Here is a 26476-nt window from a genome sequence, read left to right on the forward strand (position 1 = left end):
TACACATTTGCATGTTCATAATCCTTTTACATGTTTTTACATTTTTAATGTTTTTATTTTATTTTTAATAGTATTGTTTTATCACTTTGTTGCTTGTCACCCTGGGCTCCTTTTGGAGAAAAGGCAAAACAGAAATTTAAAACAACAACAATAATACATCTGTACAGACAAACATCATGTAAAGGATCCCTGGACAGTTAAGTCCAGTCAAAGGCGACTATGGGGTGCAGCGGTCATCTCACTTCAGGCTGAGGGAGCCAGTGTTTGTCCACAGACAGCTTTCCAGGTAATGTGGCCAGCATGATTAAAACGCAACGGAACACCATGATGGAAGCCAGAGCACACAGAAATGCTGTTTACCTTTCCATCACAGGAGTACCTAATTATCTACTTTCAAACTGCTAGGTTGGCAGAAGCTGGGACAGAGCAACGGGAGCTCACCCTGTCGCACAGATTTGAACCGCCAACCTTCCAATCAGCAAGCCCAAGAGGCTCAGTGGTTTAGACTACAGCACCACCTGCTCCCTCACAAACATCATGTACACATGTGACAAACGTGTTGTGCAGATATGCACAAGAGAACTAAGACTAGCTTCAGTTTCCTGCTATATATTTAATATGACTAATATGAAAGTGCTTTCAGGACTTTTTTTTTACTGCTAGGGCATAGGCTAAACCCAGGAATATTAATGTTTTTCTTTAATTTATTTCTGGGTATTTTTTGTTATATGCATGTCTAACTCCTAAAAACTCACAGCATACTTAAAGTATGTTAACTTGAAGAATTGCTGCACCTTTTCCATACAACACTAAGCAATAAAACTTAACATAAAATGGAACGTTATCTGGAATGTTGTCAAACACTGTAGCTACACTAAGAGAATGGTATCTAGAATGGTGGTTCCCAACCTGTGGGCAGGGACTGCAGAGTTATCCTAAGAGAGCCACAAAGCTTTGCATGCAATGCTTCGCCAGCCAATGTTTGGTTTTCATCTGCCACCCACTGCTATGAGCAAGGCATGTATGGATTTTGCAGACCAAGCAGAAGCTTGTTTTACCTGTTCCTCATTAGAACTGAACTCCCTTTCAACAAGAAAAGCATGGCGTGAGTGGCCAGACAAAAGGCACTCCTAACAACAGCTGCTACCTAGCCATCTAGAAGCAGAGGGGCATTTCCAAGTTGCAAACTTGATTTTAACTCTTCCAAAATAGGATACTGTATACACATACTCCCAGATCACTGGAATCCTTAAGCAACAGGACCTCCATTGTCCCTAAATTAAGTTTTAACTTGCTTGACCTCATCCAACCCCAAACAGTGGCAAAACACAGAGTTCAGAACCGACACTGAGTCCCTGATACCAGGAAAATATTTGTGAATAGACTAATTTCTCTCTCAGTCTGTTACAGCTCCCTCCCACCTATTTCATTTCTGTACGTAATGTGAATGGCCTCCAAACAGATAAAGAGACATTCTACTGTTGTATCACAAAAACGGCCTGATTCCAGGTAGTCTGCAGCTACTAATAACTTTTCCAATTGTACAAGACACACTATCTAAAATCCCCAATTTAAATACTGCTCACATTAGATTTCACTTACACCTCAGCCAAAGGACTACTTAAACCAAGTGTTTTGAGGTGCCTGAAAGTAAAGAGTTTTACAACTAGCAAAATATGGTGCTTGATGACAAGAATCAGTCAATTTTGTGTGTCACCCACTTTGAAAATGGATGTCAAACTAGTATACAATTATGGAATATAGAATTGTGCTCTGAACATATACCTCATTCTGGTGTCTCAAATAAGCTGGTTAAAACTAGAGGCCTCAATTCACCCAGCTTTCCAAATAGTGAATTGAACTTTGCACCTCCACATTATCTGTCTCTACAGCACAACGGCTAACAGACTGAGTCACTGGTTATGTACTACTACATCAACATTAGAATATTATCAGCAATGCTAGCTTTGTCTATTCAGTACAATTCATACAGCCATTAGTGAGCCGCGAGATGATTTATGGAAGTCGCGCTGTAATGGATATGCATGAAATCTGGTCTTGTGAATGAGTTCGTGCATCACTGACTGAGCATGATTCATGCTCCCCTGTGGCCAAGCAAGCATGAGAGAAAGGAAACCAAGCAGACCTCTAGGATGAGCCAGCATACTGCAAAGTTTAGCCTCACAATTATCAGAATGCCTCCTGAACTGTGTATGGCCAGACTCCACCCCTTTTATAAGAGAATCTGTGCATACCATTTAGCAACAGCCATCCCTGCTTGTGATGAGTGATTTGGTGGGGTGTTGGAAGAGACAATTTAAGGATATTTTCTACGTTTGAAGGTGGAGTGTTGTATTATAATTCAAATGCTATATGTTTTGTACATAGGAAGGGAATAAGGAAGATAAATAAACCATGTTGGTATTTGTGCATCTTTGCCCCTTTTCTTGTTAACATATCACCCAATTTTATTACTATGAATAAAAACACATCTTGGGATTCTTTATCTTGTTTGCTTGTTTTTCTGAATCATTAAGTTTTGTGTATCTTCACTATATGAGTTCTCTCGGTCTTAGTAAAATCTTTCTATGTTGTCGCAATGTCTTTAATTTCTCTTCGAAAATATATTCCTTTAATTTGGAACAGTTTATAGTTGACCATCATATATTTCAACAGTTTCACCATCAGAAGTCTTATTATTGTATTTACATTTTTCATTTCTGGGCTCATTTTGGAAGAAGGGTAGTATATAAATTTAATAAATAAAGTAACATAAAAATAAAATTCTCTTCATTTCCTATATTATTATTTTTTCTGATTATGGGCTGTAGTGCAACAGGAACCTCCACTTCCTCCACCTGCACATGCCTCCACACCACCCCCAATCTGCTCTGAAGGGCTGAGGGAACTCCCAGAACATATTTAGGAGATGCTTGGTCATCATCACAGAGCACTTCCCACCATTTACCGTAGGTTCCAATCATAACCTGACCTGCCTCAATGTCCACCACACCACAATGTATGCATCCTCCTATCAGGATCAGAAGAATCTTTATTTGCATCAGCCACTAGCCATAGCAATTTTATATAAAATAAAATGTACTGAAGATAGAGGTAAAAACTTCAACTATACAAAATACATTCTGGAGGTTTACACCAATAGTCAAATACAGTGGAACCTCTATTTGCAACCATAATCTGTTCCAGAGATCCGTCCTGAGGTCGAAATGGGTCGCTGGGAGAGGTGCCATTGGGCACAGGTGTGGGCGGCGATTGCCTGCTTCTGCCCATGCACAAACGCAATCGCTGCTCCTGTGCGAACAGCGGCAAACCCACCAGTTACTTCTGGGTTTGCCGCGGTCGCAACTTGAAACGACCATAGGAAGAGGCGGTGGTAAGTGGAGGTTTGACTGTAATAGATCTTATCCTTCTGTCATCCAGGGCAGGTATCCCAGGACTTGTTTTAACCCAAACATGCATTTCAGGACCCATTTCTTAATTAATCTTTTACCATATATTTGCATGATGGTAGTGGTCTTGTTGTGACCCACCTTGAATCAGGCTGCAACCCGCTAGTGGGTCCCAACTGACCAGTTGAAGACCAGTGTTCTTTAATGCAAGCCTTGTGTGTCCAGTGATAATATATCCAATGCATCATGGCGTTCAGCCAGCTACACTGCCTGCAGCAAAACTGATTTGCTGGCCTCCTTTTCACCCAACACCAGGATTGTATACCCAGAGGTGAACCAATTGTGAATGAAAAGGCCAGGCTACATTGGAAGGAGAGACACACCTGAGACTGCTTGCCTAACACCAGCTTGAGAAAGTGGCTGTGTGCGTTAGCTATATAGCCACATATTATTTCAATTATATGAATCATTCGAATTACATAATTTAAAATACACAAGACCAAATAGTTGCTATACATGTTCAGAAGCCATCTTGAGCTAATGTTTATCAAATATCAAAACGTGACACACATGCACACAAAGCTTACTTGGCAACTGCTAGTTAGGGCGTAACCAAAGAGAGACTTAACAACAAGTGTTATTTCTCCATGACCTGACCCTTAAAGTGCTATGTTTCTGCCAGCCCAATCAACTGTAACACAGCTGACATGGCTGGAACACTCTGAGGATTAGGCCACACAAACATTTCCAGTTCTACTGTTCTGATGGGTGCAGCAAGTTGCAACAAATTCAGAATTACATCACAGGACTGAGAGAACTGTTCCTGGGATAGCCATGAGGCACACCTGGTCTATCACATTATTGGATCAGTTACTCTGCTGGTCATTGCCAGAGCCTTATGTGCCTCCAAAGGAATGAGCTTCATCATAAAGAGTTCTGCTTTAATGAGAAACAGCTGGTTTTCAACTGGGAGTAAAACCCCAACATTAACACATATTTGTCTGTAATTGTAATTGCCTCATAATGGAAGAACTGCAGGTATCAATCTGTTTATTAGGATTGGGAAGGGAAGGTGGGAGAGGCTCATTCCATTCAGTTCCACTGACAGAAAGTAACTTAGGATCCAAGCCATAGAAAGCTCTGTGCTCAAACAGCAGTTTCCATAAGGCTCTATGAGTCTTGCACGTGACAATCCTCGCCCACCAACCACCTCCACTCAGCGCTTCAGAGCACACTATGGCCCAGCAGGGTTATTCAATAGCAGCTGATGTCCTGCTGTGTTGCCAACTCTGCCCCAGGATTCAGATGTGAAGAAGAGCTAAAGAAGCATGAGAAGAGTGCCATACATGGGGGGCCTTGGGAAGAGCCAGGAATGGGAGGATGCTACAGATATTCAAAAGGGCAATGGCTGCTATTGAATGGCCCTACAGAAGGGATGATTAGACTCTGCCCCCTCCCAAGATGTTGCTGGGCTCCAACTCTCATTAGCCCCGGACAGCACAACCACTAGTCCAGATTGATGCAAATTGTAATCCAGCAACTGCCCTACAATGTCACAACATGCTCAGTGAAGTTTTGTGGGAACAACTGGTGGGGTTGGAAAAGTTTATCTGTAGGAGTCACTCCATGAGCACAAGGTGCAATATTGCTACCATAGTAAAGTAACTGTAAAACATCATTAACTTTAAAAAGAGAAGAAAAAATAGATCTTAGCCCTTTACATGAAGGTACTCTGGTAAAACATAAAAGGTTAACTTTAAAATAGTCCACTGTTTCTCTTGCAACATGTCTCCATTGTTTACAATCAGTTTTTTTGTGTTGTACTGAGTCCAAACTACTTCCCTGAAGGATGTGCTTAAGTTGCTAAAATAATACATTTGACACTCAACACACCACCTTTTGCACCTTTCAAAAATGTGATACTTCCCCTTCAAAACATCCTTTGCTATTGCAGGTGCCACATGAAATGCAGTTTGTACAGGTACCCTGGGCAAGTATCACTTGTTGCCTGTGATGTTAACATAAACTATTCATAAAATGCCTAAAAGAAACAAGGTAATGTGCAATACAAAAACATAGAATAAAGAGAAAGAAAACCCTGCTGGCCAGCCTCACAATTATATTGTAACAAGTAGCACTACTCTCCTTTGTCAATCCCAAACTTAACTTCATTCACATTCTTCTGTGGCTGTTTACTCTCCCAATGCAAAACTCCAGCACTAGTGTGTTCATCCAATATCTTTTCTTCCACGTGGCAAAGAGTAACAGATCGAAACATAGGGATGCCATACTTCAAACAGTGAAAACCTGGACAGAAAAGTTGCTGAGCTTTTTTCTTTATGCCAAATCTACTGAGCTTTTTTAAGCTTTGCCCAAAACTGTTGAGCTTTTTGGGCAAAATTCCTTTTTTAAAAATGCAATTTTTAGCAATTTTTATGGAAAAACAGCAATAACAGCACTGCCAACATGGGCTGCCAAAAGTCCAGATTGTACCAGACATTTTTTACGATTTCTGCCCGGGCACTGCTGCCAACTACAGTATTCCGAATATGTCCAGGAAAATCCGGACATATGGCAACCCTATCGAAAACTCCTTGCCCCAAAGCTCATTCCTCTTTACTATGAGGGGCAGAATGTTGCCCTTGGGTCAAGGCTTGTGGGAGATGAGTGTAAGGCCTGAGGGGACTGAGTGCGGTAAAATAAAGACATTTACAATGCAGTTTGTTCTTATATGAAGAATCTTGAGTATACAATGGAGCATCTCTTGCAGATATCTGCAAAATAACATGCTGGTTTATTTGTGTCTTTATATCACAATGTATTGCTTCTGAAGCTCTTAGAGATGACTTACACACAGGCTATGTAATCAGTCTTGTACTCAAAGCACATAATCCAACAGATTATGCAACTGAATAGCTGTAGTAGCCTGAAGGTATTTTATGCTTGAAACACCAAAGCATCTGCAGAGATATCCTTTAAGTCACAGTATCTCTTAACCTCAGTGTAACCACTACATGAGCTAACTTGTTAGGACTAAAACAAGACAGATAAAAAGATCAGATTAAAGAAGATCAAAAGCACTAGTATTCACCCTGAAAAACAAAACTGATTCAGGTTTTTTTTATGCAATGAAGTTTCAGCCATTTGTCTAGAAGGGTCTTTATAAAGGCAGAATCTGACCCAATGTGGGAAGGGAGAGAAATTCAAGACCCATAAAATGTAGACTATAAGAGCCAAAGCAGACTGGTTCTGGTGACTAAAACATCATGTAATTGATGGCTGAGCATATAATACCTTCAAAGATGTTACATAACTTAGAAAAATGGGCATGGGCCAAAGATATCGCTGCATCAAGATCACTAGATCCAGGCAAGTCTCAGCTCCATGCAATATTAGCTCCATCTGGTATGTTATTTGAAGGGTCTACGAAAATAGTTAATCTCATTCCATTTCCATATGTTCAACATATTTTTATCTACCACAACCAGCATACTAACGGTAAACCAAAGGATTAGCCACTGTTTAAATGTTTTTAGTTCTCCTTTCTCAAGATTGCCCTCAGAACAAGAATAAAATCAGCTAATGGCAGCAAGCATCAGTCTGCATTCCTACTGATTTTTACTTTAGAGAAAGGCTGTATTTCAGTGGTAGAGTGCATGCTTTTTTGTTCAGAAAATCTTGAGTGTGATCCCCTCCAGGTAGGTCTGGAAAAGAACCCTTCCTAAAACTCTGGAGAACTGCTGACCACCAGTGCAAGCAATACTGAGATAGATGGAACAATGATCTAACTTGATAGAAGACAACTTTCTAACCTGTAGCTCACTCCATCACACATTACACTAATCCTCTGTTTACAAATGTTTTATTAAGCAAATGAGTAGATTTTTTCTGTTTCCAAACCAGTAAAGTGCTGCTGATTTAAATTAACCATTTATTTAATGCTTCTGTTACAAAAACTTGCCTTGGTGTTCATTTAAGCAGCCAGCACTGTGATCTCTCTACAGAGAGGAAACCAACGTTCAGCAGTTGGTTCAAAATCAGCAGCTGCTCAGTAGCTTAAAAGGAACCTTAGTGGCTCAGGTTTTGTTCCCATTGACCATGACTGATAGATAGCATTTAGGTTTAGCTTATTCCTCTTCCTCTTCCTCTGAAGAATCAGTGATTTCTATTCAAAGAGACCAGTGCCATAAGCAACCCACCACTGGGTATCTACCCTTAGGTTGTAGCCCTGGTCAAACAGCACCATCTGTATACATTAAGCACCAATATGAGTGGGAACTAAGCAAGCTATAGTTCTGGACTAAGAAGGGTTAGGGTTAGAAGAGTGAAGACACAAAACTATATTATTAATTATTATTATTATTATTATTATTATTATTATTATTAACAACTGGTTGTAGGGGAGGAAGAAAGAGGGTGAGTGCAGGAACTCAAAGGTCACCCAAACTCATTCATGACAACCATAATTCCTGACCACAGCAAGTTGTTATGGGAAGTGGGCTTATAAACTAGCTATCCATGACGAAAAAGAAATGTGTCTGCTTTGACTATACAAAAAAGCAAGTCTTTAAACCTGGTCAGGATCTTTCCCCTTCCTCTAAAACCCCTTTGCAATGCCCTATACATCTGAAATACCTCACTTAATTCCAGAAAGAAAAATTCAAGAGTAACTACAAAGCCAAAGATCTGGAATTTGGGGCTGTCCATTCCAATAATAATAATAATAATAATAATAATAATAATAATAATAATATTTATACCCCGCCCATCTGGCTGGGTTTCCCCAGCCACTCTGGGCGGCTTACAGCACATATAAAAAACTGTAAAACATCAGACATTAAAACATTTCCTGATACAGGGCTGCCTTCAGATACATTGTGCTTCTTCCAAGTTTATATTCTTACCTCAAGTTTTGTTTGTCTGATCACTCATTAACATAATTGAAGTTCCTATTCCTTTTGTCAGCATCACTGTACAATATACCCAGGGAGCATTTTAGCTGTAAAATACAGGGGGACAAAGAAAAGAGAAAGATTATTTTATAACCATGTAGGAAATGGTTGACCTCGTAGTAAATTCTGACTTTTAGAACAACCCTTATAGTACACTCCCACCCTTTTCTATACTGCTAAACTCATTTTCACTACACCATAAATATACATTAATGGGAGTGCTATTGGCTTTTGCCTTAAACAAGTCCCTAGCACCTTGACTCTAAAATCTCAAGTTGCTTGAGAAAGTATAAAAGGAAAAGCATAGGAGCCCAGGGCAAGCTAGTTGCAAGGGTGTACTTCCTATCTCTCATATCCGCATAAAGTTCTTTCCCCCCTTCAGGTCCATTCACAATATTCCTTAATGAAACAGAGGGTGGAATTGAGGGGAGAAGATCCAATAAGAGGCCTCTTATTCGCTGCAACAGCCTAGCGTGCTGAATGCTCACACATGCATGCCATGGGGTGGGATGACTGGACTCTTATAGTCTATATCAGGGGTTGGCAAATTTTTTTAGCCGTGGGCCTGTCTATTATCTCTCAGACCTTGTGGTGGGCTGGAGAAGCAGCACAGAGGGGGAGCTGGAAGAAGAGGTGAGGGGGGCAAGTAGTCCTCCTCCCCACCCCCAGCTGCTGCATTTACCTTCCCAGGGGCTGCCGCCGCCACCACCACTACCACCGCTGCTTCTCATGGGTAAGCAGAGTGAGTTCATCCGCTCCGCTCTTTGGCCCACAGGAGCACCAGGGCAGCGACGGAGGGACAATGAGTGGTGCAAAAGGGCTGGCTCCGGAGATGGGCTGCTTAAAATGGCGCTCAGCCAGCCCAGCCCAGCCCAGCCCCCTTCCTCCTCTAGGCAGGGCGGGGAGAAGCCAGGAGGAGGGAGGGAGGAGGTGCCACCACGGTGTGTGGGAGGGAGGGGGGTAATGGAATGGAATGGCACCGGGGGGGGGGAATGGTGCAACTCAAACGAACAGAATCCCCACGCCGATCCACGAACAGTCCACAGGCCAGATCCTGAAGGCAATTGGGCCTGATCTGGCCTATAGGCCTTAGTTTGCTGACCCCTGGTCTATAGGAATCTCATGTGTAAGTGCTGTCTTCACAGCAGGCTGGATTACACCAAATACAATTGCCAACATCTTAATACTGTGTATTTTTGCTTTTTCTCAAAGATGGGCAGATTAGAATCGAATCGGGAATGTTTTTTTCTATATCCAATTTAAACAGTCAGTTGCTTTGACACAAGAGATTAATTTTTATAGCAACATTGATTATGTTTCAGGAGGCTCAAGCAAGAAAAGATCAGCCCTTGAACTAGTTTCTGTGTCCTGGAAGATATACATCTGTTAAGCTGCAGGAGAGGGGCTATAGCTTGTGTTGCTCACATGATTTTCACGCAAAACGCCATAGGTTCTATCCTGGGTCGCAGCTGAAACTTTGCCAGTCAGTGTCAACAGTACTGACACTAGATGTACCAATGATCTGTCTCAGTTATTAGGCAGCTTCTTGAGTACTACTATTTCCTGCAAAAATGACTGGACTGGGTAGTAAATTGGCTGCTGAAATAAACACCTGTATTCAAATTATATCCAACAGGAGAACTGACATGGGGGAAAACAAGTGAATAATAATTATATTTTTTAATATATTTATTTATTTTATATAGAAATTTCTATCCTACCCTTCTGGTGTATATGCACAACTCAGCACAGCATACAGTAACTTAAAATCACATCAACACCACCCACTTCACTGCCCCACTAAAAACATAACAAAAGCGAAGACCAAAAACATAATCCAACCTTTACACAAAGCTGCTGATACTTAGCAGGCAAAAGCCTGCTAAAAAAAGAATGTATTTACCAACAGGCAGGTGGGGAGGGGAAGGCTACATGTTTCAAGAAACAAGATACAGTACTGTATTCCATAACATTGGTGCAGCCGCTGAGAAGGCCCTATGAAGTGCTGCTCTCAACCATGCTCCCATCAACCATGCCTCCACCCCAGGTTGAACACAGAGAAGGGCATCTCCTTCTGATCTTAGGGAGCGAGCAAAATACTACTATGGAAGGAAATAGCTCCTCCGATATTGTGGACCTAAGCTATTTAAAGCTTTAAAGAGAATCACTGAAGTTTCAATTTGTTACCAGAAACAACTAGCAACCAGTGCAGACATTGCCGGATAGGTGTTAAGACAGACCTACTGCTACATTCTGAGAAGTTCAGCAGAACCCATAGAGATGTACTCCCTCTGTCTAGTTCCCAGTGGAGGTTGTCTACAAAGTCAACCAAAGCTGCTTGGGTTCCAACTTCAGGCATGAAGCCAGATTGAAATGGATCATAATCCATTTTATCCAAGAAACTGATATTCTACTATGCCTTCGTGTACCTTGCCAAAAATGGTAAACTTGAGACTGGTTGGTAATGGTCCAACATGATGGGGGGTTTAGAGGGGACCGTTTCAACAGGGGGTTATAGGTAGTTAGGAACTCTTTTTACATAAGTCAGCGCTCCTATGAAGGTTCCTGTCAGTCTGAAGACAGGTTCAAGCATTCAAGATCTGTCAATGACGAAAGGACCGTACACTGCCCCTCCATACCTCTTGTTCAGAACAAAAACAAAACAAAATTCAAGCCCAAAGTATATCCTGCTATGTGAAGGAGTCCCGATATAATTTGGGATAGCCCCACAGTTGCTGTGGAGGGCAGAAAGTCCTGAGTGACTTCCAACAAGGTGGTCTTTGCATGGATGTCAAAGTCACTCAGTAACAACAGGCTGGGAAACTCCAACAACATGGGAAACTACCCTAGCTAGGTCACATAAAGAGCCTGTTATACAACAGAATCTCCCTTCTGTGCCAGCCACCTACCTCAAGAACAAACACTCAATGATTCAAACAGGGCACTAGGTCAGGGTGGGTGAAATCATGATAGACCACAGCAATTCTGCCTCCCTGCCTGCCCATACATGCACAGTCTCAGCTGATGGCTCTACAGAGAAACCTGGTACAGAGAGATAAAATATGTTTACCCATCCACTTCTTCCAACCATGGCTCTGCTATACATTCCAGGTCAGATCCTGGGAGGTCATATTTTACCACGTACTGACATGGCATTCGAAAACACCACCTCCAGACTGGAAGGATTGCCACCATACACAAGGACCTTGGCTGACAGGTGAATTGGAAGGGGAAAAGGTATACTATCCAGTTATCCTTCCCTCTCTGGGACTCTCTGTGAAAATGAAAATAGCAGTTTGCAGATTGTGCAACTCTTTTTTCTCTCTTGCTTAATTTAATGTAAAGTGCAACACCCCCAAAATGGGGGGGGGAGAGGAATCAAGCATTCAAGATCATTATTCTTTTGAGATGAAACTAGATAGTAATCATCTTGTCATGAGTTTTTCTAATGATCTGCCACTTACAGACCAGACTCACAGGAGCCAGCTCTTCTTATGCAATAGAGTATTTTGTAGGGCGGGCAAGCAACCATGTGCTCACCTTCAGAATGCATAGTATCCTTTAAGCTGTATGCTTAAAATAAACCCAAAGCGGGTTCTTCATGCATCCAACTCAGTGCTCAAAGGAACAAGGACTAATGGACACTGTGCCTTGTTAGGGGTGCTGGGAAATGTAGCTCTGTGAGGGAGAACTATAGTTCCCAGGATTCTTTTGGGGTATGCGCATTAGATGTGCTTTAAGCATCTGGTATGAATCTGCCCACATACTCCATGAAGCAAGACCATATGCAAGAACATGCTGTCAGAAGATAGGCAACAGCTAGAAACCATTCTGCCTTGAGCATTTCCCTTTTTTCCTGACTCCAGCCCTCAGTAAAAGAGCTGGTTCCAGTAAGTGTGGGACAAGATGAAAAGGATGGAAATGAGGTAAGCGACAACACATCTGGACACTAAGCTAACAGCTGCTGGAAGGAGGATTCACTCAGTTCCTGACCGTCACCTTTGTGCACGGTCACTGAACATGCACTGCTACTTCCTTAGACCCCTTCCACATCTGCAGAGCCTATTGGTTCTTCACTAGCGTCCTACAAGTGAACATACAGTACAAAGTATTCCCCTGTCAAAGATGCCAGTCCTAGCCAGATTTGTTCTGTAAGTCTCCTTGGAGGTGGATCCCATGTGACGGGTGGTGGAGAGATGAAGGAGAACACCTGCTGATTGTGTATTTACTATTCCTACACAAAGATCTTCATGCACAACAGCTGAGGCACACAAAAGAACTGAGCATGAGTGTATCTGTGTACACATCCCATAAACAGAAGGCTGGCACAGGAGTAGTTGGGGAAGAGAATCTGCTGAGCAAATTTAGGCCAGAAACAAGTTCTGGGGATTTCAGGTTAGTGTCATTTGGCAGTAGCTTTGGTAAGCCCTAATGTGATCTACTAGATTTTTTAATTGAATCCAGGGGCCAGGATCTGTACATCTTTAAACAAAAATGAATTCAGTGCTTTAGACATACAACTCTTAAGAAGCATAATCTACAATTAAGAGTCAATGTGCCTAAACATTAAAAAAACAACAACATGTTTTTGAGTATTTTTCATCTAATAAAACTTTGCAGATAGCCAGTCATCTGTGCTGAGTAGTTTCAGTGGCTGGGTTGGAATTTTAGAAACACAAAACCACACTGATCTTCAGAATACATCATGTAGCATTTCACCCCATTTATCCTTTCACTGCACCAAGTGCTTCACTGTAACAGTATAACTACCACCATGAGCAGATGAAGTATAGTAGTTAAGAGCTACCCTTAGCCAAATAGTTTTGAGTTCAAATCTCTTCTCAGCTATGCTATACATTCACTGGATGTGCCAAAGCAAACCACTCTTTCAGCTTCAGCTTCCTTTTTTTCAGAGTTGCCGTAAAGATTACTGAAAAAATGTAGATGAAGCTCTAGGAACATAGTAAGTAACTGCCCCAAGCAGAGATTTAAACCTGTCAAGGTCTCCCACATTCAATTCCAGCACAGTATAAATTACATTATACAGGTCCTCAAGGCACTCCATGATCAACTTATATATTTGTTCTACTGGCGCGACTACACAGCATTTACCGTATTTTTCGCTCTATAACACGCACCTGACCATAACACGCACATAGTTTTTAGAGGAGGAAAACAAGAAAAAAATATTCTAAATGAAACAGTGGATATATGATTTTTGTGGTTCATGCTGTGGTCACAGACATGTGATCTGACGGTGAGTTTGGGGTAGCCCAATGCAAAAATCCTGAGGATCCATGTGGATCCATGCTTTGTAACCACGTTTTTGCGCCATTGCGACCCCATGAAACAGTGGGTGCGTGTGTGTTTTGGTGCAGGCTGTAGCCATGGATATGCTATGTGATCTGATGGTGAATTTGGGGTGACCTAGTGCAAAAATCCTGAGGATCCATGTGGATCCGTGCTTTGTAACCACGTTTTAAGTGGGGAGGGAAGGAAAAGAACTCAAGGGACAAGGAGCTCGCGTGGGGGGTGTGGAGAAGGATGCTGCTGATAATGCAGGAGAGGCTCCTCTCCAGCTTTGCTCCTTTAGAACAAGCAGGCTCTGCGTCTCTCCCTCCTCCCCGGCAAGGAAACCATGATAGTAACCACTCTGAGACAAATCAAGAAAAATTGCGACCAACACTCTCCCCCAAGCGCAGTGAGGTCAAAACACACACACACGCAGAGAGGGAACTGGCCCTAAAGTCGCAGGGCGCTGGGGGAGTGAACGGGAAGCAAGAGAAGGAGAAGGAGCCCTCACACACACAGAGACACACAGAGTGTCAATTCTAAAGTCGGAGGGACAGCGCAGGGAGAGTGACGGGAAGCAGGAGGAGGAGAAGGAGCCCTCTCTCACACACACAGACACAGAGTGTCAATTCTAAAGTCGGAGGGACAGCGCAGGGAGAGTGAAGGGAAGCAGGAGGAGGAGAAGGAGCCCTCTCTCACACACACACAGACACAGAGTGTCAATTCTAAAGTCGGAGGGAGAGTGCAGGGGCGCAGGGAGAGCGAAGGGGAAGCAGGAGGAGGAGAACTATAGCTCAAGCACACACACACACAGCCCCTACAGTGGCTAATCCAAAATCGGACAGCAAAAAACTGCAGGCAGGGACAGAGAGTACGGTTTTTTTTAAAAGCAGCCAACCCCGCTCTGCTTCTCTCCCTCCTCCCGGCTAGGCTGGCTGAAAAGCTTCGCTGCTACTTAGCAGATCAGTGGGGAGGAGAGAGGAACATAGAGGACGGGTTTTTTTAAAGCAGCCAAGCCCGCTCTGCTTCTCTCCCTCCTCCCGGCTCGGCTCGCTGACAGGAGCCGCTTACACCTGCTTTGCTGTTTCAAAGCAAGCCACGGACTGCTCACAACTGCAGCAGATTCCCCCGCCATCTGTAGGCATTCGCTCCATAACACGCACAGACATTTCCCCTTACTTTCTAGGAGGAAAAATCTGCGTGTTATGGAGCGAAATTTACGGTATATTGCAGTTTCTCCAACTAAGTTAACTAACTTACTGTTAATTTTGTTGTGATCCCCAGAGGTCAAATGAACAGACTTGCTACAAAAGCTAAAAAAATGACGGCATTTTTGCATCAAATTCATGCATTCAAAAATGGAAAACACAGGAGTTTTGAAGTCATGTAATTGCCAAATTCAGCTTCCTAAGAGTGTCCATTTAGGAATAAAATATTTCCAGTCCTTTCAAAGAATGAACAATTTTTAAAATGTAAGATTATATTATTTAAATAAGATTCAGTTTCAGTTATATTATTAGATAAAAAGTTGTCCTTTAAATGAAATCTGCATGTAATATAAACATGTTAAATATGCTGATTTAGTGGTAATTGGAGAACTTAAACAAACCAAAGCAAAGTGCTGCACTCACAGATTCCCACCCACCTCCTATTTTCTTCCTATTAGGCCAGCAGGAAGAGAGCAGCCAAAATTACTTTGTTATCCTGAATCCCAACTTATCATTAAGTACAAAGTAGAATTGTATGTAAATCAGCTTTATAACCTACAGTTTGAGGCGGGCTTTTCTGAAAGTGACTAGTTTGTTTTACACCAAGATTCCTAGCTGTCGAAATCCAGAGAAAGTAATATTTACAGTTCCTATGTGGAAAAGCACTCCCCCCCCCATAATTATCAGCCTAGTTTCTGGACACAGAATGCTGGACTGTGGCCCTTCGCTCCAAATGATATTACTTACAGACTTTGCACACATACAAGAAAGCCAGTAAATTAATTTTCATAATCCCCACCTCATCTCTACAGGCAGATATAATTGAGTAGTGCAAAATACATGATCAGAGATCTTGGATTATGCTTCAAGGTGGGATAATTTAGCTGCAAACCAATTTGTGTTCATTTGCTGCAACTAAATCTTGTTCGTAGAATATATGAATTACAAAATGGAAAAGTCAACACCAGTGATTTTTAAAGGGCTCTCGTCTTAATGACTTGCATCAACAACATTTAAAGTAATTCACATTTGCCCTTACGTTTGGGAAGATGTTACAGAAAGTGTGCAGCCAATGGCTGCTGAAAGCTCAGAAACCAGAATGATAGCCGAGTAAGATTTCTGCTATGAGACTTGCCATTTAAGAACATAAGAAGAGTCTACTGGAGCAGGTTGATGCTCCATCCAGTCCAGCATCTGGTTCTCACAGCGGCCACAATATGTGGGAAACCTGCAAGCAGGACCTGTTTCAGACATTTACTCCACCTAGGATGCATATTTCTAATCAACTTATTACGTGGTCTGGAAAGAATGGCAGAGAAAATTGATTCCTATCTCTTCCCCTCTAACACCTATTGAATACAATGCTAGCTTTAAAAAAATAGTAATACAGATTTCTGGAAATTTGTAGAAGGCTTGGACAAAAAAGGGTTATATAGACTGAAGGGCTTTTGGATTGACTTTTATGTTACTTAAGTACAATTAAGGCTAGACTTGTAAAATTACCTGGGGGTGGTTGCAAGAACATTAGTGGTTTTATTTTCTTTAAAAATCCAAATTACAATCTGCCAGCCCATTAACAAGGTTTGAACTTCTGATCTAGGATTCTATTCTAGATGTTATGGGTCTACTGCCAAATATATACAACAAACTAATAGAAATTTCAACAGGAACCATCACTGGCCGGAAAACATTATGGGAGACGGATTTAGGTTGGCAAGACCCAATGGCAAGTTATATGTAATACGTAATAGTTTTTGTTGTATTTTCCAGTTGTCACGCAGACCATGCATATATATTCTTTAAACAGAGCAGCTTCAAGTTTGGACTTCTAGCTAAGCAAAGTCTCTTTCACTGACCTTGGTGATTTGTCTTTTAAGGTAAGACATACATTTATAATTTACATCAGGTGTGGAATGATATTTTGACTTGTGCTATCTTAGTACATAACTTTTTATTTTATTTTATTTAAGTGAGTGTGCTCAATTTTATACCCATCACAATACCCAGCTTCTCTTAGCACAGATTTTTTTCCTTATTTGCACAGCTCTGAAAATAAGCTGCCTCTAGCCTAGCCTAGCCCTTTCATGTTTTGGATTTCTCATTTCCTCTCTCCTCCCACAGAAACCATGCACAGGATTTCTAGAACAAGTTCAGTTTTATGTCCTACCCAAAAGAATTATTCTAAAAGCAATACTCAAGAAAGCACCAGAGTGGCAGTTTTTATAACAGGAATTTACAAACAGAAGTTCTTCCATGGCTATGATTCTAAAAGTCTGTCCATTCTTTCAGAACCCTGACAATTTCAGCTTATATTTTAAGAAAGGACATTTCCAGATCTCTTGGTTCCACAAACAAGGGTGGAAAGGTTCTGTAAAATAAATTATTATTATTATTATTACCCCTTCCATCTTGCTGGGTTTCCCTGAACAGGGCTGCCTTCAGATGTTTTCTAAAAGTTGTGCAATTCGTTATCTCCCTGACATCTGATGGGAAGGCGTTCCACAGGGAGGGCGCCACTACTGAAAAGGCCCTCTGCTGGGTTCCCTGTAACTTTACTTCTCACAGGGAGGAAACCGCCAGAAGACCCTCAAAAGTGAACCTCAATGTCCAGGCTGAATGATGGAGGTGAAGAAGCTTCTTCAGGTATACTGGGCTGAGACCATTTAGGGCTTTAAAGGTCAGCACCAACACTTTGAACTGTGCTCAGAAATGTACTGAGAGCCAATGTAGGTCTTTCAGGAACGGTGTTATATGGTCTCGGTGGCGATTCCCAATCACCAGTCTAGCTGCCGCGTTCTGGATTAATTGCAGTTTCTGGGTCACCTTCAAAGGTAGCCCCACGTAGAGCGCATTGCAGTAGTCCAAGCAGGAGATAAGCAGAGCATTCACCACTCTGGCGAGGCAGAAGTATGTAAAAAAATGATTTAAATCAAGTCTTACTGATTAGTGATTTAAATCAATTTGATTCAATCAAATCTACCCTGGCTGGAGGTTTATGGTGCAATACATTTTTCAATGCCTACATCCAAAGTAGTCTACATGGTACCCCCTGACATTGTTTAATTACAACAGCTATCATCCCTGATCTTTAGCCATGCTAGCGGGGCTTATGAGATTTTTATTTCACAACATCTGGAAGGCATCCCATTGGCTAGGCCTGTACTGGTTATTCAAAACACAACTATAAGCCTTTGCTAGTGGACATGAAACCACAAATAAACCAAGTTAAGTACCCTACAGAAAACAAAACAGATAATACTTGTGATTTTGCTAGAAATATCACTTTACCTTAAAGATCTCAAAATGCACAGGGCAAACTGCAAAGCAAGCATTTGCAGCAGTGTATAATTAAATGGTGGCTATCGTGCGGGAGATTAAAGGGCGATGGGATAGTTCAGTTATGGGATTATACAGTTAACGGAATTGTTTCACAGACCAAATTAATGAGTCAAACTTTAGTAAAGCATTGGTGTCTCTTCTCATTTAGAGAGGCTTATGATGCTAAAAAAAGTTTCTTTAAAAACCCAGCAACTCAACCCATCATTCATATTTTCAAATACTGAAACATGAGCATGTTTTTTCTCAAACCATAAGACAAGTTATCTATAGTCATATCTCTAACAGCATATAGGAAAATGTCCATGCAGTGTTTGTCTGAACATCATTCTCTATTGTCAGACAGAACAATAATCATTTATTTAAAAGAAGAAGATTCCATTTCTAGTTCTGGAATCGACTAAGTAGATGGTCATCAATATGAAATCACATACTTGCTAAGAGTTTAGTAAATTTATTAGCTGATTTTCTGAATGATCCACTGCGCACAAATCAACATACAAAAATAGAAGTCCTTTATTTATTTTGCCTTAGTACTTATTTCTTCTGCCTTTGAGGCAGATAAATCCAGGGCAGCTAAGCCAGTCATAACACAATACTTAGCCAAGTCACTGATCAAGTAATGGCAGCACTCCTGCCATAACAGAAACAAGTAGCTGTTTTATGAAATCTGGAGCAAAAACAAACATGCTGGTTCATAACTGTCTTGTTTTTAACAACTTTTTTTAAAAAAATAATATTTATTGAGGTTTTAAAGGTTACAGATAAAACAGAAAAACACCAAATTAAACAAAAAACAAAACAATGTATCACATTAAAAAAAATACCATACCAATAAAGAAAAAGGAAAAAAAAGATTAAGAAAAAAGGAAAAACAAAAGCAAGAAACACATCAAACCTTCACATATCTTTCATTTGCTTGTTTCCTTGACCTCCTCCCGCCTCCCTTTTTTGTATTCTAATTCAGTTAAATATTTCAGCAAATCCTTTCCCTCTTTATTTTGTCCTTATAATCTATCTTAATGTACTATAATTTTACATTCTCTTCTTTCGCCAATTAACAATCTGTTTTTGCTTCTTCTTTTTTAAATCTTATTTCTCCTTAAAATTAATATATCTATTTGAACTTAAACTCTTAAAACATTTCCACTAGGGTCATAAAAATTTCATTCCACGATTTTTCTCTCCCTCATTAAATTTTTACAAAATTTCCAAATATAAACTTTAAATTTCCAATCTTCTTCCACCGTCTCCTCTCCCTGGTCTCGGCCTCTGCCGTCCCTTCTGTCAACTCCAAACAGTCCATCAACCTGGAGATCTTATATCCGAGGCTCTTAACTCTTCTTCACGTCCCTTCTGCCGATCTTGTTCATAATCTTTAGTGCTAAAAAGCAGATCTCGGGGGAGCTCCATCCCAACAATGCCTTTATTCCTTCTTAACAGGACAGCCAGATTTCCATAGTTAAAGCTAGGATCCATAAAGCATTCCAAATCTTGTTTCAAAATTCCTCCAAATCCAAAGGCCCCAAAAGCTCCAATCTCCTCCTGACCCAAATCCATATCCCAAAAGTCAATTGATCCCTGCATTGGGGAATCTCTCCAACTTTCCTTTTCCAGTCCAGGCCAGGCTCCAATCTTCAAGATCTGGCTTTTTCTAGTTGCAATCATAAAGGGCCTCAATTTGTAATCCTCAATTTGCATCTGTAAGGTTAAGGCTCCCCCTTGTATTACTTTAGGTTCGACCACAGCAACTTTCTCCTTCTCTTTTTCAACGATTTGTTCAGTCATGATAGATTCCTTGACAACTTCTGTGTTGATACCCACTTTTGATCCCAAGATGTCAAGTTTAGTAGCCATAGCATCTACTTTTTCTTCTTTTAAAACGCAGAAGCGGACAATGGAAACAGTATCTTTCTCTTGTAGCTAGCTGTCAAATATGTACTGTTCACCGTCAATGGACTTTTTCCTTTTTTTTCTTTTTGCAGCCCGTTCCCAGGTTCAGAGATGTGGTAATTTAGTTTTCCACTCTCTCCTGCAGGCACGCTTGGTCAAAATTTTCCCCCTCTTCCCCTGCTTCCAAGGGGGGTTTAATAGTTTCAATCAATGGAAGTTTGATCCTTTACATGAAGCTTTCCAAAACCTTAGCTTACGAATACTTTGCTTCAGTCTATTTACAAAAAGGGGAGGCGGACTTCCTGTTTTGAGCCTTCCCCGTTCGATGCCAAATTAAGGTATTTAGAAATCCAATTTTCCGTTCTACTCACGGGTTGTTGTTTAAAATCCAATTGTCCACAGGAAAAAGTCAGCACTCTCCGACAGCAGCAATGCGGCTTCACTCCGTGAAAGAAGCGGTCGATTCAAAGCACCGCGCCACTCAACCCACGTCGCTCCGGATTCCCGATACCGGGTCTCCCCGCGAGTAGGGGGGGCGCAAAAGGTGCCAGCCGAATCCCAAGTTCACAGGCTCTTCCACCTGTGATTTCCAAGGGTCTCCGCCTTCGCCATGGCGGTTCAGACCCTGCTTTCCATGGAGCAAGTTCCTCCCAATCGGAGGAGCTCCGCCATTGCCGGAGGCGCTAACCCGGAAGTTTGTTTTTAACAACTTGCCTAGAAGTCACAGGTGACCAGGAATGCAGACTACCAGCCTCTCTTAAAGGCTAGTAAAAAAATGTGCAGGCTAGTAACTGGGCCCTTCACCTCCTGGCAAATGGAAGAGGATGAAAGGAAGGCAGTGAGAAATTTTACTTTCTTGGGCTCCATGATCACTGCAGATGGTGACAGCAGCCACGAAATTAAAATATGCCTGCTTCTTGGGAGAAAAGTAATGACAAACCTAGATAGCATCTTAAAAAGCAGAGACATTGCCTTGCCAACAAAGATGTGTATAGTTAAACCTATGGTTTTCCCAGTAGTGATGTATGGAAGTGAGAAGTGGACAATAAAGAAGGCTGATCGCCGAAGAATTGGTGCTTTTGAATTATGGTGCTGGAGGAGACTCTTGAGAGTCCCATGGACTGCAAGAAGATCAAACCTATCCATTCTTAAGGAAATCAGCCCTGAGTGCTCACTGGAAGGACAGATCGTGAAGCTGCAGCTCCAATACTTTGGCCACCTCATGAGAAGAGAAGACTCCCTGGAAAAGACCCTGATGTTGGGAAAGATGGAGGGCACAAGGAGAAGGGGACGACAGAGGACGAGATGGCTGGACAGTGTTCTCGAAGCTACCAGCATGAGTTTGACCAAACTGCAAGAAGCAATCGAAGACAGGAGTGCCTGGCGTGCTCTGGTCCATGGGGTCACGAAGAGTCGGACACGAATAAATGACTAAACAACAACAACAACAACTAACTTGTGTGCTTATTTCCAAGACTGGGTTCATACAAAACTCAAATCAATTTTCAAATTGCAGTACTGTAACTATATGAATGATGAACCATAAGCTTCTAAATCTCTCATCAAATCTCTCTGCTCACGGCAGAATTTTCCTAAAAGCCCTGGCTGTCCTTAAATCTGATACCATGAGTCAACAGTAACATTCCTGATCTAAATTTCTGCTACTATATTGGGACCTGCTAGCTTCAGCATATGCTTTATAAAGCACCAAGAACTAAGGTTTGCAGTGAATTTGGTTGCTGTTATCATGCTGCTAACAGACCAGAGTGAGAACAAGGCACTCATTCAATAAGGGGCCTCAAAAGAGCCTAAATAATTCAGAAGAAGCCACTGATATTAATTGCTGTACAGTATTAATTGCTGTACAGTAAGTTTGTTCAAGAAGCCTTGGTATAACAATACCAAGCTGCCGCATACACCCCAGATCAAGTAAATCAATAAAAATACCCACTAAATTTGATTTATCTGCCCCCCACTATCATGAAGCCTGCCCCCCAACATAATCCTGGCTACGCCCATGAATAATAACTAACTGGGAACAACAACTACAATACATTAATAAACAGGGAACATAAAAGGAAGAAAGGAAAGCTGTTATAGGAGAGAGAACTGAACGTAAAAGGATAAGGGAGGTGAGATGAAAACAACTGGAGATAATAAGGTATAAGGAGAATGGGAGAAGAAATTACAGGGGCTGAGTAAAATACGTTCAGAGGCATGTCAGGATGTGAAGGGAAAACATAAAAAAACCCTTCTCTGCTTAGAGCCTTTGGATCAGCAAATTTGGGAGGTTGAGCCACATGTCTGTACAGTGGTACCTCTGGTTACGAACGCTTCTGGTTACGAATGCTTCAGGTTGCGAGCTCCGCTAACCCGGAAGTAGCTGCTCCTGCTTGCGAACTTTGCCCCAGGATGCGAATGGAAATCGTGCACACAGCAAGAGGCCTCATTAGCAAAAGCACGCCTCAGGATAAGAACTGTACAGTGGTACCTCTGGTTACGTACTTAATTCGTTCCAGAGGTCCATTCTTAACCTGAAACTGTTCTTAACCTGAAGCACCACTTTAGCTAATGGGGCCTCCTCCTGCTGCTGCTGCGCTGCCAGAGGACAATTTCTGTTCTCATCCTGAAGCAAAGTTCTTAACCCGAGGTACTATTTCTGGGTTAGCGGAGTCTGTAACCTGAAGTGTATGTAACCTGAAGTATATGTAACCCAAGGTACCACTGTACTGAGATTCTGGGAAACTATAGAACTCCTTCCACAATGAAAATTTTGAGGCAAATAATTTAGATATCAGTAGACATGGATGTCAGCAATTTCCAGCTGATTATGCCAAATTCTGACTCCATCTGTTTCCATTCTGTGATTGGTTCTACCCCTGCACCACCACGTTGTGACTGGTGGTCCTCAGTACGGTGATTTTCAACCATCTCAAGTTGGCCCTAGTGGTAAAAAAGTTTGAGAATCCCTGCTCTAGGGCATCAGAAAGTTTTCTGATGCAAGTTATCCTATGCAAATTTCCAGATGATTTTCCAATTCAAATATTCCTGGAAAACCCACATCACTGGTACTAGGTTAAATAGGCAATGAGAGCAATGAGACAAGGAGTTTGCATTGCTACTGAAGCAAATACTTGCTCATACTGTGGAGCTGATTTGGAGGGGAAGGTTTTATAAGGCCTGTTATTGGCCCATTTGCTTGTGAGATTAGTGTGGGGTTAGTTAACAGTCAAGCCCCCTTGGATCAAAAAGTTTAATCTGTCTGGTTAACAGATGAGAGTACTGGTGGGTGCAGGCTCTAAGACACTAAGTTGACCCCGTTCAAGATCTTCCCTAGAAGGGTTTCTGTACCTTTAGAGCAGAGACTCCTTCCTCAACTCCAAGCTTAGCAGGAGATTATAATATTGTTCCTCAGTGTGCTTTCAAGCATAGGGTGGCACAGAAGGTCCCAAACATTCTGCCTATGGCTTGGAAGGGATATACTTTGACATCATACTGATCACATACAAGTGCCTCGATCTCACCATTCTGGGACAAAGTCCTGGCAAGTATAAATTTTGGCTGATTACAAAGACCAGCCAACATTTAGGAACTCTTGAATCCAGGTCTTCAACAAATGCAAGCCATAATCTCTAACCCAGAGTGGGGAAACATTTTCAGCCCAAAGGCCACATTTCTTCACCAGTAACTTTTTTAGAGCTGCATGGAAAATATTTTTAAAGTGTTAGTCTGAAAAGAAACAGTCTGATAACTTGGATTCAAAGACAATAGAATATATGTGAGAAGCCAGAGGACCAAGTCACAAATGTACATGTCTCTAACTTTTGAAAGTTGGCAGCCTATCACAGTAAATAAGAGGAATGTTTGAGTAGGATATGAATAATGAATGTGCTCTGAACACAACTGGAGTGTTTACAGTAGTAAACTAATTTGCACTGCTCCAACTGTTCTAACAAAATCAATAGCAGAAAGCGTCAAACAAATAAAAGCTTTATGTGCAATTACAGCAATATAAATATTGATGCACAAAATATAACACATCTATAGATGATCAAACCTTCTTTTGGACATCCTCCATGAGACGCACCATAAGAACTTCCAAACACAAATGCATCAAACCTCTTCATTGCTTCCTGTTTTGTTTATTTTCCAACCATGCAAGGGACTACCTGCTACTCTTATTCTATAACTAAAGAAGTAGCTATACAAAGGTCTACAAGGAGACGAAGTAAGGCCTGCATGTGCCTGCCAGAATCAAATTGCAAACCCTGGTTTATATAAATAAAAAAGACAGTATAAGTGCAGTATATGATATATTATTTTTGTATTTCCTTTCAGTCCAGAAGAATCACCAATAAAATACACAACACAATAACACCAGGATTGCTTCTGCAGCACATGGTACAGTTCTGACAGTATTTAAACCAGTAGTGCCTGAAGAGCACACATGTTAAGCAGTAAGGGTGATAAATTTAAGAACTGGGAAGAAGATCAGAAATGAATTACCCCAGATCAGAAAACTATCCTTCATGGGCAGGGCCCAAATCCTGCCCAATTTCAAAAATGGCTCATAACAGGCTCACCACAGCATCAACAAGTCCTTCCTGCCACCTGTCTCTCCCCTTTCTCAAAAAGTGTCACTGCAAAAAAAAGGAGGGGCCAATGGCAGGGAATACTGTAGAAATACTATCTTTACAAGTAGAGGTAATGTTTGAGACCCAGGTGGCCATCAAGAGAATCCATTACTACCAGGGAATATGAGAGGCTGTGTCACCAATGCCTCCCACTCCAGCAACCAAGAGGATATTGAGAACTCTATTTCCCAGGCTCCCCCAGCAACAATGGAAATTCCCTCTAGCATCCAGGCCTTTAAAAATACAGTATCTCTGGCACTGCTGAAATCCTCTACCCTACCCTTCCTGACACCATTAGTAATGGTAGGTTTGGGGGGAAGGGCTGGAGAAACCAGGGCTGAAGGGGTACAGTGGATCCTCAGTTGTTGAACGTAATCCATTCCAGAAGACGGTTCGACTTCCGAAACATTCAACAACTGAGGCACAATTGCAAATTCCTTTTTGAAAATGGAGAAACGCATCTTGGAAGCCTTTCGACTTCCGAGGCGTGTTTGAAAACGGAAGCATTCACTTCCGGGTTGTCGGTGTTCGGGTTTTGAATTGTTCGGCTTCTGAAGCATTCAACAAGCGAGGTTCCACTGTACTTCACTGAGCCTTGTCATTCTGAACTCTCTCAAATAATTCTTGGAAAGGACTCCAGTTTCTGCAAGAAACCAGAGAAACAGGGAACCAATTGCAATGTGGCATGGTTGTGGAGCCGCCCACCTTTCACTGTTTTAACTACTTGTGAAACAAATAGTTTTCCTACTTTTCTTTATGTGTCACTAATGGGAACGTTATTTTACAGGCAAGTAGGATACATTGCTAGGACGGGGGTAGCACTATGGTCTAAACCACTGAGTCTCTGGGTTTGCCAATCAGAAGGTTGGCAGTTTGAATCCCCATGACAGGGTGAGCTCCTGTTGTTCAGTCCCAGCTCCTGCCAACCTAGCAGTTCAAAAGCACACCAGTACAAGTAGATAAATAGGTACCGCTCTGGGAGGAAGGTAAACGGTGTTTCTGTGCGCTGCTCTGGTTTTGCCAGAAGCGGCTTAGTCATGCTGGCCACATGACCTGTAAAAACTGTCTGCAGACAAACATCGGCTCCCTCGGCCAGTAAAGCGAGATGAGCACCACAACCCCAGAGTCATACGCGACTGGACTTAACTGTCAGAGTCTGAAGGTACATTGCAGGAAGGCAAGATTCAAGGATAACAATAACCTTGTGTAACAAGGTAAGATAATAAATATGAGCATACTGTTTTCTCTGTTCTGGCACCTCAAATACACTAGGCATTTGGCTCATTTGACCTTTGCAACACTTCTGTTACTCCAAAGAAGTTTAAATCAGGAAAACAGTATGGATCTGTGCACACTTTATCAGCAACACAGATAATAAACTAGTTGTACATAAGCTCCACTATTCATATGCAGCCCTGTGCTAACCTGACAGAAGTCCAAACCTGAGAAGATTCTGTTAGACTGAAGTCTGGGGATTAGAGAAGCTAATGACTTGGAAGTTACATCTGTTGCGACAATCTTTAAGATGCTACTTCAGGGGTCAGCAAACTTTTTCAGCAGGGGGCCGGTCCACTGTCCCTGAGATTTTGTGTGGGGCAGGACTATATTTTGAAGGGGGGGAAATTAACGAATTCCTATGCCCCACAAATAACCCAGACATGCATTTTAAATAAAAGGACACATTCTACTCATGTAAAAACACACTGATTCCTGGACTGTCCGCAGGCCCGATTTAGAAGGCGATTGGGCCG

At 41.7% G+C, this 26476-nt stretch overlaps 1 protein-coding gene across 7 annotated transcripts in view; it reads right to left on the reverse strand.

The window, feature by feature from the left end:
• Nucleotides 1-26476, reverse strand: part of SIPA1L1 (signal induced proliferation associated 1 like 1) — a 157056-nt gene that overhangs the window by 118211 nt on the left and 12369 nt on the right. For 6 of the 7 annotated variants that reach the window (XM_081881268.1, XM_081881272.1, XM_081881270.1 and 3 more), the window contains exon 2: nt 8315-8409. The exons of the other annotated variant lie outside the window; for it this stretch is intronic. The gene's annotated coding sequence lies outside the window, so the exon portion shown is untranslated. The remainder of the gene's footprint in view (nt 1-8314; nt 8410-26476) is intronic. 7 annotated transcript variants of the gene reach the window in all.

Source organism: Podarcis erhardii (assembly GCF_964252035.2).
Source record: "Podarcis erhardii genome assembly, chromosome: 1".
In the NCBI taxonomy this organism is placed as follows: domain Eukaryota; kingdom Metazoa; phylum Chordata; class Lepidosauria; order Squamata; family Lacertidae; genus Podarcis; species Podarcis erhardii.